The sequence below is a fragment of the Nelumbo nucifera genome, chromosome 7 (assembly GCF_055504915.1).
Source record: "Nelumbo nucifera cultivar China Antique chromosome 7, China Antique-T2T, whole genome shotgun sequence".
Classification (NCBI taxonomy): Eukaryota; Viridiplantae; Streptophyta; class Magnoliopsida; order Proteales; family Nelumbonaceae; genus Nelumbo; species Nelumbo nucifera.
The window spans coordinates 10282351-10297781 of record NC_142655.1 but is presented as its reverse complement, the minus strand read 5'-3'; the positions used below and the strand labels follow the sequence as shown (position 1 = coordinate 10297781).

The 15431-nt window shown below is 33.8% G+C and overlaps 1 long non-coding RNA gene across 1 annotated transcript; it reads right to left on the bottom strand.

Moving 5' to 3' along the window:
* Positions 1–12369: 12369 nt before the first annotated feature.
* On the bottom strand, positions 12370–13093 carry LOC148790153 (uncharacterized). The gene is made up of 2 exons (XR_016078766.1): positions 12701–13093; positions 12370–12546 (listed from the first exon to the last, which is right to left on the bottom strand). It is a non-coding gene; the product is annotated as an uncharacterized LOC148790153 (long non-coding RNA).
* Positions 13094–15431: the final 2338 nt, after the last annotated feature.

Below are 15431 nucleotides of genomic sequence, written 5' to 3'. Positions count from 1 at the left end.
TTTCTTCCAAACCAAATCTTTAAGTGATGTGAATGCTATCTTTCATTTCTTTATATCATCATTTTTGGCTAGTGCAGAACTGCAGATGTTGTTCCTAAATCTTAACGCTATCACACCCATCTTTACAGTTTGGTGGATGTCTCCTCCACCCACTTGGATGAAATTAAATGTTGATGGTGTTGTTGGTACATCCTCTTCAAGTACTGGTTTTATTATCCGAAATCATTTGGGTTATTTGATTTATACTAGGGCCATTCTACTACAAGCATGCTCATTGTTGGAGGTTAAAGGCTCAAACTATGTATAGCAGGGCTTTCCTTCTCTTTGGATTAAGGTTTTTAACACCGACCCAGAGACTGAACCGGTTAGGGGTCCAGTTTCTGGGTCGAACAGTTTGACCGTTTGAACTAAATAGTTGATCTATTTTGATAAAAAATAAAATAAAAAATGGTCAAAAGTATTGAACGGTTCAAACGCTCGGGTGAATGGTTTGATGATCAAATCAACGTTTTTTTTTGTAAATATCTAGTTTTGGGGAAAAATGGAACCGGTCACCTAACCTGACCAATTCCCGATTTTCCTGGTCCGACCATCTAGTTCTGTCCGTTTTTGAAAACCATGCCTTTAGATATGGGTTTCTCTTATATTATTATTGAAGGCGACTCAGAATATATATATAAGGAAGGCTTTCAAGCTGAAGCCTCACCAGTTAGACACGTGGCATTCTAATCTTATCGGAAAAAGAATTTCAGTTGCATGTAAAGTTCGACTTCAGTTATATTCAGTTTGTTATGCTTGGGTAAGCCAGGTTCCTGGGAAAAAAAGCCCAATAGCATGATAGTGGATAAACCAGGTTCCTTAATTTCAAAACATTTCTTCCAATCAGATGGACACCTGTCAACCCAGTTTCAAGAACATGATAGTGGGTAAGCATGTTGTAAATAAGAGACCCACTCTAATCAGAAGTTGTATTAACTACTCTAACTAAAGTGGTTTATCGACACACTCTCTACATAGGAGGTCCAAATCACAACGTTCACCCTAAGAGATAAAGATGTGTAGGCATCCCTCTCTTGGAAGTTAAAATGCCACCAAAACTAGAACCCAAACTGAGGTTTCTCCATCATTATCTTCAAAAAATGTAATGAGAAAATGAGAACCCAAACTGAAGTTTTTCCAACACCGTAACTTGGTTTCCAGGTCTGTTGGTTTCCAACATCAGATTGAGTTTCTCTATACATTTTTATAGCATTGAATGGAAATAATCTTGGAATCATGCGATGAAGAGCAAGTTTGTGGATCAGATGATGACTTATTGATGAAATGAGCAAAAAACTTTGTTGAATACCACATACATTTCTTGAATAGCGTTTAACTCTAAAATGCACATACATGGCTATTTATGAAACAAAAAACTTTGTTGAATACCACCAATTTGGTTCTTGGGGTCATTAAACGGGTGATTAGATGCTTTTTTTTTAAGATTGGGAGAAAATACAAAGGCATCAGTATTGTATTACAGTATCTCTAATTTCATGACGATATATGTATGACATATGTCACTTAAGACAAATTAAACAATTTTTTTATAAGAAAAACAGGTATTTTTTAAACCACCCATATACAATCTACGTGTCCACATAAATTGACCCTTTTATGTCTAACCATACCCTATATGGGTTTTTCAATTCAACTTGACCCCTTTTGTTTGATAAGCCAACTTGAACCCTTAATTCAATGAAAATGTATTACTTTAATTTAACAATTTATGTTTTTTGGTAATCAATTTATAGGTTCACATAAATTTACTCATTTATGTTTAATCCGTACACCATAATAGGTCATTGAATTTAATTTGGACCCTTAATTCAATTAAAGTTAATTACTTTTTATTAATAATTTAATTCAGCTAATAACTTATCTAATTAAACTAAATTAATAATTTAGTACATAAAATTAATTATTCAATTCGTTAACTCGTGCACATAATTAATGTATAAAATAAAAATTATTAAGTTTATAAAATGAAATACAAAATGATCCATTAATTACTAAAAATGATTAAATAATTAAAATTATTATTCCAAAAAAGAATATGATTGAATAATTAGTAAAATGGTTAAATAATTGGATTAATTAACTTCATTAAGTTACCTTAGATTTATTAACCAAATAAAGCTAATAACTTAATTTAAGTTAATTAAAATGTGATAAAAATTAAAAGCAACTATTTAAGTAAAAATTAATTGGATATGTATTACATGTATAAGATGTAATTGCCTATGTTAGCATTTCCTCTCCATCCTTCTACACTATTTGTCTAAACTTACATTTTATTTTAAATATTTTTAACATTAGCTATAATTCTATACTCTCACAGAATACTTCTTCCTAAAATATCTCCACCTTCCCTAAAATACTCATATCAAATTTATCATACAAGTATTGAATCTCAAACAAAATAATAGTTGCCCTATGCTTGGGATTTTGCCACGCCTACTACTCCATAGGTTATTAAAAAGAAGAAAAAAACATAAATTGTTAATTACAAATTAAAACTGATTTCATTTTCTAAATTAAATAAGAAACTAAAATCAAATTTATCATATAAGCATAAGTTGTGAATCTAAAATGAAATAATAAATGATGTGAACCATTCATCTCGATAAAATATGGTAAGTCTTTTAAATCAAATAAAAATCTATAAAAATGAAATAAAAAACTAAACTAAAATTCTAATATAGATGATTTAAAAAAATTGAAATAATTCAGATTATGACCTGTACTTAGTATGAGGTCATTTACTAAAACACCCCACCTTGAAATACAGGTACTTAGTAAAGGTACTTACAGGAAAATGGGGATGAATTATTGAGTGCAATTTTTGATGGAGTGATTAGATCGACTATTATATTTCAAATCAAAATTTCTTCATATGATTTGCAATATCAATGTGCAGATCTCACAGTATCCAAATTTTTTCACAGTTGACAATGGAGTTGAAATAAAACATAATAAAAGTGAATGTTTGATTAATAGATCCATAAATATAATTGAAAGTCCTCCAAGAAAAGAATTGTGTAGGATTAGATTCTGAGATAAGATGTTAAATGTTACTTATATTACTTACAATTTTTTATATAAATTATTAATATATATATATATAAATAATTACACATCTATTATTATTAGGATATCGGAAACAACCATAATTTAGAAAGTCTAGATATTTGAACATTACATCAACATTGCGAATGGATTAGAAGGTCATGAAGGAAAAAATCTAGTTTCTACTTTATTAGCTAATCTGAAGGCGTTGATGGAGTTTCCTTTGGCCCCAAAATCATCAAGACGTCAACATTGTAGTTTGCAGCCATGTTGTTGGGGACAAGAAGATTAACTGAAGTGAGAAAAGAAAAGCAATGAACTTCAACATTTTGATCGATAGAGAGATCCCTTTTTGTATCTGACAGTACATACAAAGAGGCTGCCGATGGTGTTTCCTTGGGCGACAACAGAAAATGAAAACCTGCACGACGTTTCCCTTTGCTCTAACAACAACTGAATCAAGGGATATGCAACTGACAGCTCTTACGACCTAGAGCTCGTTCCTGATCACCACACTGGGAGGTCATTGAACCGACTTCTGGAGGAGGTGACGAGACTTCTGAGAGGTCATTGAACAATAAGGACATTTTAAAAATTTTAAGATAATTAGCATTCATGTGATGTCACATGTGAATGAAGTCCGACGGAAAATTAGCATTCGTTTTGGCTATGTTTATTTTTGCATGGTTATCCAATATCAGCGGAGGTGCAACTTACAGTCCTCTCACAGTATTATTGGGTGACGATCGTTTCGCACTTTGGTCTCTTGGTGTAAGAATTCCTGTTCAGGTTAAGTTTTCTGTTTCCGATTTGTATTCTACTGGCTTGGTCAATTAAACTAAAATCCATTTGGTTTTATTCTTGTTTCTATTCATCTTGTATATCATTTGAATTTTGTGTAATTAATTTTGTCCTATTCTATATTGGGTTATTCTGGTTATCACTTAAAATTGCTTTCATTTCGTTGATTATGAAGTCGCTTTGCGGCAAGTTGATCCCGTTCACTTGGTTGTTACTTGAACATGGGTTAATTTTTGTAAGATGGGTTGGGATTTGAATTGTGTTTGTGTGTGTCATGGAATTCCCTCTTTCTTTTGTGATTGAAATTGTTCTTGTTGGTGTGGTTAAGCGATGGGTTTTCATTCTGTTCGATATTCCGGGGTGGATGTGATGGGTTAATTCCACTTTTCTATTGACAAATAAGTTTGGTGGTTGGCAACTTCTAATTATTTTTTGGGAAATCTTCACTTTATCCTATCTTCCAAGTTTTTATTTGTTTCTTATCTTATTTTTTAAAACCTCACTTTTTTGGTATTTAATCACCTGAATCTCCAAGACGGGGCCGTATTACTTTTTTTTTTTCTTTTTGAAATAGCACATACTTTCACACACCAAGCTATTTTACAATGAGGATGAACCTCATTCTCCACGAAGTACCTTTCTTTTCAACCGCCAGGTGTCCTTTTGATAGATATATGGATCCACCAAAAGATTGTTTTGGTGTAAAAATTAGGGTTTCTAACAGATTAGAGCAAATTTTTACTCTTATATCAATAAAATAGATTTATATAAGAATTAAAATGGGATAGCTTTTTTTAAAAATTACCAAGAAAGGGCAGTCGATATTGTTGCTCGTCTTCCTCTTCTGTCCTTTTTTAATTGTCTTTGCTTTCTGATCGTATATATTTGCACTTTTTTTTGGATGAAATTTACCGAGATTTGGATCATGGGTTCTGTAAAAGTCCAAAACCAAATAAGTCAGTCGAGAAACTTCCACACTACTGGAATTAGATAAAATTTACCGAAGTTTGGATCCGGAGTAGATTCCAGGATTCGAGCAAGGACCATGGATTACTCTTTTGGGATTTTCCCGCAAAGAAAATTATTCCGATTTCCAATTTCTAATCCAATCACTTTTAGGCTTGATTATCCACAGCGTCCCTTCAAATTTGTGCAATCTTTGGTTGCCTCTGTGACAAGTGTTTCTGTTTTTCTCTTTTGGGGTTCAAGTCTCCAATAAGTTTCAAAAGTGGTGGTCGGTTTTGGCCTGTGGAGCCCGTTGTCTACATATGTATAATGCATTTGTCGATGTATTGTGAATTGTAGATTGTGTCTCAAAAGTGTTTTAGAAATTCAGATTTCATCATTTTGATTCAGACCACTGTGGATTGTGAATTCTCTGGGTGGAGACTCTTTTTGAGACATCTAGTCATCTTAATCACCAAATCAAAAGGAAAAAAAGAGGAAGATGAATAAGTATCCACTGCCCTTTCTTGATATTTTCCCAAAAAAGCTATTTGATATTAAGGGCAAAAAGTTGCCCTTAGAAACCCAAAAAATTATTTCCATATGTAAACTGTAGAAATAAAGACAAATCCCTTATGGTACACTATTTCCTCAAATATCTCTCTTCTATTTTAAGTCGTGATGTAAATGTTTTGTTAAATTGGGTTTTATTGGTTAGTTGACATTTCGCATGAGGTTCCTATCTCATATTCTCATGGACCGTAAATAAATAAATACATAATTATACAAATCTACTAATTAATTTGTTATTTTGTTGCTTTATGATTAATCTGCCACATGTTGAAATAACTTTTATTGGTTAGTCTACATGTTCATTTACTCTAAACCCATTAATTTCCAAAATTTTATTGTTGACTTTGGTAACATGGATATGGACCTGATGGCCAAACTGGTGAACTGTTCAAAACGGGTTGACAGTATAAAATAATTAATTAATTATATTATAATTATCAAGTATAATAAGACATGAAAAAATATATTAAAATAAAATAAAAAATTGAAAATAAAGGAAGAAGGGACATTGGAAGAGAGAGAGGGGAATAGATCTACAGAAAGAAAGGGGACGGGAAGGAGAGAGAGGGAAGGAAAATGGAGAACTTGCCACTCCGCAAGAGTTCACATCTCTGCCCCACAATGCCCCACAGCACATCACTGTCGAATATTGGGAACATTTTTCGATAATGGCATCATTGATTCTGATATTATCATCGGAAGATGTTTTTAATACGTGGCGGGATGTTCTGTGAGGCAGAAATGTGAATTTCTGCATGGGAGGAGGGTAGTGATGGCAAAAAGACAGCAGTGACGGTGTTGCAAATGCCCATTTAGTGCACATGTACTCTCGTTCAGTGTAAAAATTTTGGATTCTAGCCTCAGCATTCCTATTTGCACTTATGACAATTAAAAATCATTTGGCAAGAATATAAATTCAAATCATTAGTATCAATTTAAACCAAATTTGCATTTTTCTGGACCAGACATTTTCATATTTATACATATATATATATATATATTTTGTATTTTTACTCTTCCCAAACGCAGCCTGACCAAATATACAATATTATCCCGCTAAGCACCAAAAAAATATTATCAATTTAACGGTTTTTTGGGTGAAATTCTATTTAATCGTTTGATTCACTCAACCTGAATGCTCAAGCAGATGATCCATCATTATCCATTGGATTTTTAAAAGTATTAAAAACCGGGATTTCCTCTTCACACCCATCTTACATCACATTGCAGTTGTTCATTGAGAATATCTCTTGTAATTGAATGTTTTCATTCATGGGAGATGTTTTTAATGCATCGCTGCAAGTACTGTGAGTACCATTATGTGAAGAGGAAATTTATGATTCGGAATCATACCTTTCTAATATCATAAAAATTGCTCAATACAATTATACAATCTAAAGGACAATGAAACCACACCGAGGGATGATAAAAAACATTTTATAGGTGCTTTAACAAGTAAACCAAGGATTCTACGAATCTACGCCTATAATTCTGTTCATGACATTTCTAAAGATGCTCTTTTGTTGTTGGAAGAAGACTATTTGAGAATTCCAGTATATTATGTATAAATTAACGGTCTTTTTCCATTTTATTTAATGTTTATATATTATGTTTCAGATTTAAAGTCTTGTGTTGGGTGGGGGTAAGAGGGCGAGTTGTGTGAATTGTTGTTGGGTTCTGAGCAAGACGGGCTACATTATCTCCTGTAATAATTTATTGTGATCACATTGGCGCCTCAAAGAGGGTGCCCCACATCTCCCATACTCATCATGGGGAGATATTTCCAATAAATGGGCGTAGATCTGATATCTAATTTATCTCATTTTTATAAGGGTTAATAAAATATTAGGGAAAATTCTTAATCAATACCCTGAACTTTAGGGGTTGTCTCAAGTCTGTTCTCGAACTTTAAAATGTGTCTATGTAGTACCTTAATATCTTTCAGAATGTGTCTAATATGTCTCTGCCATTAATAGTTCGTCTATCATGTGATGACATGTGCCACTTAAAACTTTTAAAATATTAAAACTACCCTTGAAAAAAAACATTGTTCATTGTCTTCTATTTTAGAACTGAAGAGTTGTGCCATTGCTACAATGGTGCCAGGAAGTGATGATGGTGCCAAGAACAAATCTGAACAAACAAACGGGGGTGCTGGGAACTGACCAAGTTCCAGTGACGGCTGAAACCGCCATTGCTACAGTTTCTTGTATATTCTTTATTCTTTTTAATTTTATATACCTAATGAAAATTTCCTGTATGTTCTAAAATTCATCTTGGATAGTTGATGCAACCTTCCTATTTCAGTTAGGATGCTGCAAGGGGAAGTTATGTCGATCTTAACATTTACAAGGGAAAGGTTCTTTTGATTGTTAATGTTGCACCACAATGGTATAGCTTAGTTTCTTCTTTGCTTATTTTAGAATTTATTAGTGTTTGGATTTGACATCATTAACTGTACACAAACCTTTTGAGTTTTTTTTTATTTTTTTTCTCATTCCACAAGCCAAAAAACAAGATTGCTTGGAATCAAGGTGGAACGACAACATAGTTTACTAAAATCAAGATTGAAACGAAAGGATTTTTGTTTAAATTGGTTTGTGTGGAAGTGGCAGATAATGAAATTAGATGACACCTGACGGGCAGTTTTGACATTTTCAAAATTAACTGATGGATTGTTAACGACAGGTACCTATTAGACACATTCTGAAAGTTCGGGATACTGCATAGACACGTTTTGAAGTTCAGTGGCTAACTTACCACAACCCCTAAAGTAAGTTTGGTACTGATCAAGAACTTTCCTAAAATTTTAATTTTAAGATGGCAGTACCTCCACTTGAGTAAACTTTGAGCTCTGAAAAATATGTTTATAGCGAAAAAAGAAAAATCAAATACAATTGATTAAAATATACCATTTCAAGCCTATCTAATTTTTCTTATTATTTTTTGTAACCATTGAAATGCTATTTCAAATTCTAATATTTCAATTCCACACAATGAATCTTACACTTCCAAAATTTGAAGTTTGAATTGTTAATTAATTCCAGCTATTACGATCTATCGTTGGTGTAGGATACATCATTCGGACCCTTCCTCAAACTTGTCATGAAAAACCCCTGAATGCGGGCATCCTAGACGCATTGATTGACGGAGTTGCTACCTTCGTTATGATTAGCTTCCAACTTTGGGCTGATAAGAAATTCTCCAACAATTTCTTCCGGAGAGAGATGACCTCATGTCTCTTCACGCAAGCTCTTGCTCGTCTAACCGATGCATATATGAATCCCGCTTATGTAAGTTATATTGGTTACCATTTCTTATATTTTAAGGGTTCTTTGGTTTGCAGTGGCAGTCGAATCGGAATTAGAATCAAAATCCATTAGAATCAGAATCGGAGTGGCCCATTTTCATAGTCTGTTTAGTTCAGACAGAAATAAAAATAAGAATTAAAATCAGCAGGAATGAAATTTCATTCCCTATGATTCCCTCAAATAAGGAAATGTCATTCCAATAACAATGAGAATGAAATTCCAATTTTATTCAACCAAACAATTGAAATCGAATACCCCATTCCGATTTTAATTCCAAACCCCTATTCTCATGAAGCAAATAGGGCCTAATTGTTTTATACTGTAATTCCTTGAATTGATGAAATTCTTTAATTTGTACAGGCCGCAGGATGGAATTATGCTCGAAGGGATCACGGACTCGTGAAACATATATTAGTGTACTGGCTTGCCCCAATTTTGGGGACTTTGTTTGCAGTAAAATTATCGACCTAGCTTGATAAATCATTGGATTATATTGACATTGGTAATGATTAAAACTATGAGTTAATTAGAGTGTGGTACACCTCTCAATTATGTTAAAACTTAAAAAGTGCGTGTTGTAAATATGGTGTGTATTGACCGGAGAAATGTTTGATAATTTATACCTAAATCATATAAATATAGTATTGGATTTAGTACTCATTGGTCCCTATCTTGTGGGTTGAAGTAAGGGTGTTAATTGGATTAGATTTGGTTCAATCTGCTATGGTTTAAAATGGTTTTATTTTAGATTGATTTCAATTTAAATCTGGTCCATTGACACATGTATTTTTATATTCTATAAATGGATCAGATAATGGTTCAAATTACATTGGAGCTCAGGCAGTCAACAGTCTCCAAATTCACAGATAAATTTTGGCCCAAAACGACTTTTCAGTGTTACAAAAGCTCACTTCTATAAGCAAAATTTGTATTAAAAATTAAAACCTTGAACAGCTAATATTATTTGTAAAAACCATTACTGTGTTTGTAAACTGTTGTACTTTGAAAATTGTGATTATTGATGTAAAATTCTATTGTAAGTGGAGTTTTATATTGATTTACGATGAAAAACTATATTCTATCCAAATGCCGATAAATATGAATGAGCGTGGAATTTTACACTGATACTTATTTGCATCACAAATAAATGCCAACAAATGTGGACTGAGAGTGCGGTTTTACACCAATCTGTATTTACACCGCAAACAAACGCAGCATTAATAATTAAACATGTGGCTAATCTATTGAATCTACAATTTGATGGATGTTTAACAAGACAATGAGTCTCATTGTTACTAGACCTGTTCATGGGCCGGGTGACCTGATGGGCCGGCTCGGCCCGGCCCAGCCCCCGGATGGGTTTCAACATGTAAATGAGCCCGTAGGCTTGACCTCGGGCCAAAAAGCCCGGCCCACAATAAATTCGAGCCAGGCTTGGGATTTGTCAAAATAGCTTGGCCCGACCTATAGACTAAACACAAAAACCCTAATATCCTAACCCTTCTCATTCATCTCTTTCCACATTTCCTGTTAGCTGAATTGTCCAGTCAAACCTCTCTTCTCTTCACATCCTCCTCACACTCTCAAGTAGTCGCAGAACTGGCGAATATTCACCAGCGCAACAACTCCGGCAGACTGATGGTGAGCCTTCTCTCTCTCTCTCTCCCTCATTCCTCTTCTCACTTCTCTTTCAAATCTTAGACATCGGCGAGGCAGCGAACACAGGCACCGGTGGTGAGTCATCTCCCTCTCTCTCGAACGTGAATTGACTCCTCTTTTCACTATCAAAATTGCATCTCACCACGAACTGAGCACTAGCTGGTAAATCCTCTCTCTCTCTCTCTCTCTCTCTCTCTCTGATAGACGTTAACTCAGCACCGACAAGCACAGTCACTGGCGGTGAGTTCTTTCTTCTGTTAGGTCGGGCTTCGGGCTCGATCCTAACAAAATTATGTTTATGAAGAGTAAAAGCCCGGCCCACCCCAGTCCATGAATAAGTCTAATTGTTACCCATACAATTAACGTACTGAGAAGCTTGAAAAATGATCAAACTCTCACAACAGGGGTCATCCAATCCGCGATTAGGTAAATGCTTATCTGAGGGTTGATTCATCCATTTCATCAACACTAATATTTGTGATAATTAATTTTAAGCATAGAAGCTAGGTCCTTAATAATTGTATATTACAAATGAATTTCATCTTATTTACCAGAGCTTAAAACGTTTTATAGTAATTAATGAAACGACTGATATCGATCGAGTTTAAAAACTTGGATTAATTCATAGATTATATAGTTTGGGTAGCTATTAAAAATCAACAGCTATAATTATTTATGGGAATTGAAGGTGTTTGGAGAATCAATCAATATGAAGCTGCTGTTGATGTTTCTTCTTGCATGCTTGCGTGATTCTACTGTTAATATTATTATTAATTATTAAGAGACGCATATAGAATTTTTACGTGAAATTTTAATAATAATTCAACCCAAGCCTGCTCACCTTGCACCTATAGCTTCTACCATCTAAACCATCCAAAAACATGTCTGTGATGGCTGTATCAATAAAATTTATAGTTACCAAAGCGTGTTTAATATTTTAGATGGTAGCAATCCGGGTGAAATCAATGTTTTAAGTAAGAGGCATGCGCACACACACTTAAGAAACCAATGAATACAGTGGAGCCAGAATATCCAATAATTTATTCAACATATCTAGAAATTAAATCAGGCAAATAGAAATTAAATCGCTAATACAGAAGTTATCAAAACTCTACTAATGAACTATCTTCCACAACTACAAAATAAAGATTAATTTTCGTGACAATGAAGTTGAACTATCTTCATAGATAAAAACAACTTAGAAAAGGGGACACTAACACTATCCACTATTCCTAGTGTAAATTTTCGGGGTTGAGTCCTCAGACACTGTGCACTCATCATGGGGCATAATAATACATCGAACTGATCTAAGGCTTTGATTTCGTGGTTTTAATGTTTTATCGCAACAGTAAAACCAAGTTGCGGTAAAAGTGTAAAATTTTGTTTTTTGAGGGAATCTTATACGACATGTATGGTTGTGATATCAGCTTGGCGAATTGAGATCTGTTTCTGGCATAAGGCGTCTCATAATGACCTTGTAGCCATATCTCACCGTACACTAGAAACATCTTCAATAAATAATAATATATAAATACCAGAGATGTTCTAAATGCACGGTAAGATGTCCCTATAAGGTCGGTGTGAGCCGGAATGAAAGGGATTAGGAGAACTCCCTCGTTTAACAGTCTAAGTGATTAATTAATTATTCACTTTAATTAATTAAGGGATCGAATAAGTTTTATTCGAGCCCCGGATTTATTGTCCACGAGAATCCTGCCCATATTTATTACAGTCACACATGAAGAACATCTTATCCTCTACATAGTATTATACAGGGGGAGAAATTTCCAATTCATAGGAATGATGTATTGTGGGTAGGCATGGGCAGGGTGGGGATCCGGAGTGTCTCATTGAGGAGTAGGATGGAGTATATTGGACTCACATCCCACGGATGGATCGCTCATATAGCCCACTTTGATATCCGACCCTCTACGTGGTCATATAGTATTTTCCCAAATACAAAATGCTTGAATGAAAATAAAATATGAGAACTATATATTAGCAAGTGTGGGTACATAGAACAAACGGAAATGGTTGTTTCTCATACAAAATCTTGCCCACTTCATTTATTAAGACTACAAATTAATAGTTTTCTTTATTCCTTTTACTTCACTCATCAACTCCATTCCCATGGAACTGTGCAGTTAACCTGAAACCAAAAGAACAAACATTATTTAATGAACCAAAGTAATTTTTACAGAAGACAAAGTTATTAGGATTTCTTGTTAATTAGGAGAAAGGAAGAGAATGACAAATTAAATGAGATAACTGATGATGGATTGGCTAAAGAGATTGAGTCTTACTACTTCCGCATTGGGTTCCTTGGGGAATCGGATTGCCACAGTATTTGGCGACGTAGAAGACCTTATCTATGCTTATCATCTGCTCCACCTCCTTGGTGATGTGTTGACATACACATGAAATATTAGCCTTCTTCACAACATCACAACAAGCTTGCGATGGTGGAACCTGTGGCCCCTGCTTCTGAACGAATTGCTCACATTGTTCCACTAAACCCTCAAGATCACCTTCACAACCTTGTGCAGAGACCTGGTGGCCGGAAATTAGAATTCCGGCAACCAGCAACACTGCCAAGGCCAAGCAACCATACTTATAACCTGCCATTATCTCTTACTCTCTTCTTTCCTTTCCTCAATCTCTCTCTCACTCTGTCTCTCAAAATTTGGTTTTGGTGCAATCGTTGGGCTGCTCATGGCCGCCATATATAGAGCTAGGAAAGGGGACGTGGGTCAAATTCGCTGCCACGTTGTTATCTCACCATGAAATTGGCTCCACCTTAGAGAAACTTGTAATCATATATATTATACGTTACATTTAATCCCGGAATGAAATGGTAGATTACGTTACGAGTCTGGTCTAGTTCATTGTGTGTGGTGACAAACAAGTAGTATTTGAGGGTTGCCATTGTTAGAATGAAAGGGTAGTGAGAATCCGGGTCTGTTTGATTTGGAGGAATAGAGACTTAGAATTGGAATTAGAATGATGGGTCATTCCAATTCCAACTGTTTGGTTGGATGGATTCAGAATCCTAATGGCATTTTTCTATTCGAGGAATTTTAGTTAATTTCAATTTTCATTCTAATTCCTGTCTGGAACAAATAAACTGTGTGAGTAAGTAAACCATTCTAATTCTAATTCTAAAGGATTTTGATTGTGACTACAAACTGAATAGACCTCAGTAACTAACCATTGGTTTAGGGGCGGAGCCAGGGGGGACCCAGGGGACCCCCCTATGGTTCAGAAAATCTTTACAACAATACAGTTTTTATGTAAATTTTTCCTTCCCCCACTCTCCACCTCAATGATTGGCCCCCCTATGGATGGGTCCATCCATACTTCATTTAGGTTTTGGCCCCCCTTATAAAACATTTCTGGCTCAGCCCCTGCATTGGTTGTCAATTGTGAGTCAAGTCACCCAAGTAGCAATGACTACTAGACTCCATTAAAGAGGTTGAAACATGAAACTAACCATTAGGAGTGTCAATGGTATTCAAAAATCTGATTTTAAATTTGAGATTTAACATAATCAAATTGAATTTAGATACAATAATTAAATTATATAAATCTTATATATTTATATATTTCATATAATAAAATATTTGCTTTATATATTTATTAATTACTTAAAATAATTAATAAGTCAAATTTGAATCGAATATCAAATATTCAAATATTTAATCGAATTTAAATTTGAGCATTAATATATATCAAATTTTCTAATCAGATTTGAATTCAAATATTGTTTGATTCAATTCGAATTCAATCGATTTACACCCCTACTAATCACAACAAATGGTGAGTGAGGTTTTATCATCCATGGTTGAAGACTACAACCTTGTATATTCAAGTGGGGTGGGTTGGGTAAGGGTTGAATGCCAATCCACCCATATTGACCCACCAACCCACCATGACCCATCATCAATCCTTGTTAAAGGCTCATAACCCACCCTAATCCATCCATATTGACCCACTTGATTCATCCATATTGACCCTTAATCATGTTCACCCATACTAACCCACCTACCTTTGCCTATAAATACAAAAAAAGGATTGGCACGGCCCGTATACTCGAAATAATAATTTTTAAGAGAATAATCTCTCTCAAGACTGCCATGTGATAAAAGCGAGTCAGGCCAACCCATATACCCAAAAATACAAAAATTGTAGATAAATGTAGAAAACAATAGGAAAAATGCAGAAAATACAAAAAAAAAACAAAAATTACATAAAATTCAGAAAAATACAAAAAATACCAGAAAATTATGAAAAATGAAAAAAAAACTAAAAAATGTTGAAAATTCAGAACTTTTGCAGAAAAATCAGAAAATATGCAAAAAAAACACTAGAAAATTGCAAGAAATGCATGAAAACACTAGAAAAATGCAAAAATTATGCAGAAAAGCACCAACAAATTGTAGAAAAATACCATAAAATTCAGAAAATGTAGAAAAAATACCAAAAATGTAGAAAAATACAAAAAATTATAGAAAATAGCAAAAAAGGCATAATTTTTATAAAAGTGCTTTCACAAAAGTACTTTTGTAAAAGTATTTCTGTACAAGTGCTTTCATAAAAATACTTTCGTAAAAGCACTTTTATAAAAGTGTTTTCATGCTTTCATAAAAGTGCTTTCATAAAAGTACTTTTATAAAAGTGCTTTTATGCTTTCATAAAATATTTTCATAAAAACACTTTAATAAAAGTGATTTCGTGTAAAATTACTTTTGTAAAAGTGCTTTTATAAAAGTCCTTTTCATAAAATTACTTTATAAAATTGCTTTTGTAAAACTGCTTTTGTGTAAAATTGCATGTGAACATGAAAAAATAAAATCTATTATAATTTACTTTTAATTCTAAAATGACGTGGCATGGTGGTTTGAAATTGTAATGAGATGTAAATGCATTAAGAGGCTTGAATTTGAATTAGTTCAACTATTGTTTTTTTTTTTTTTTTGAGATTTGGCAAGTATGGATAGAAATGACTTTGACCCAATCCATCCGAACCCTAATGGG